The following is a 1,257-nucleotide window of genomic DNA, read 5'->3' as shown; positions in this document are numbered from 1 at the left end:
TGGCCTGCAGGCCATTTGTTGCCCATCCCTGATCTAGCATATTGAAAGCTATTTTTTTCAAGATGATAAGCAAAACTGAGATGAGAAACTTCTGCCTTTTGGTTCACTAGAGGACCTTAAATTCACATCTTTATTTTTGCAGTAGCTGACACTTTCATGTTCTTCCAGTCAAGACATCTTCAACACATAACCCAAAAAAAGCTACACTTTCAATATGAAAGTAAAAGTTGACAAGACTTGGCTTGTGCAGTTAATATAAATTAATTTAGTTCCTCGGCCTAYAAACATAGTTAAGACAGGAGGTCTTTGATGGCGCTGCTGATTCTCAGTGTAAACGGTTTGCTTGCTCCCTAAGAGGTCATGTTCTGCATCTGATCTGATCAAGGGCAGATGGTGAAGAGTTATTGGACAGAGCAGTGGCACTTCATGTTGATGACAGAGATGTTTTATCGCTCAAGGATAAAATATGTTGTGCCATGATAGATGGGTGACTCTCAGCTGATGTGCTCAGCTGTCAAGCCTTCAAGGAAAACAGCAAAAAAAAAAAACATTCAGTAGTTATACTGCATTCAAAATCAGTAAAAAATAAAATATAAAAAAGACATGTTTGTATTTTAACAAACTAATACATTCTGGTTGGAAAATGAAATCAAAACTTAGTAATTGGAGGGTTGATGTTTGTAAAAAAAATATGACTGCAGTCAAGGTCTAGGTTGGGCAAAATTAGACTGTGTGCAATTAATCACCATAAAATCTGTCAACAAAAAATATGTCATTTTGCAACTATTGCAATTATAGTGTCACATAATGTTCTTTGGTATGAGACACCCTATCAYTGCACATGTGAGCCCAATGTTGGAGGGCAGTGTGGAGCAGCTAATACAATCACCTGAAACACCAACATAAACCAGAGTAGGAGGAAATCTAATCAAGGCCGCAATGTTGGTTACATGCAAGTGCAACATCATCAATTAACCGTCTGATTAATCATCATCAACTAAATGCCACAACTGTTGTGAGAATTATTTTATGTCGGTATTGCCCAACCCTACTGCATTCCAACATGTGTTTTCTACATAACATAACCACCCTACCCTCCAAGTGTACTAAATGGATTATGATATACATTTAAACTCTAAGCAAATGGTTTTGCACTGGAAATGTGAAAAAATAGATCATGTGTTGAAAATAACTGCAGTGACAAGTTACCATAGTGAGTTGGGGTTAGCTTGTGGTGTTTTCATCAGTGCCCTGATG

The sequence above is a fragment of the Austrofundulus limnaeus genome, unplaced genomic scaffold, assembly GCF_001266775.1.
Source record: "Austrofundulus limnaeus strain Quisiro unplaced genomic scaffold, Austrofundulus_limnaeus-1.0 Scaffold940, whole genome shotgun sequence".
In the NCBI taxonomy this organism is placed as follows: domain Eukaryota; kingdom Metazoa; phylum Chordata; class Actinopteri; order Cyprinodontiformes; family Rivulidae; genus Austrofundulus; species Austrofundulus limnaeus.
This window is presented reverse-complemented; position numbering follows the sequence as displayed.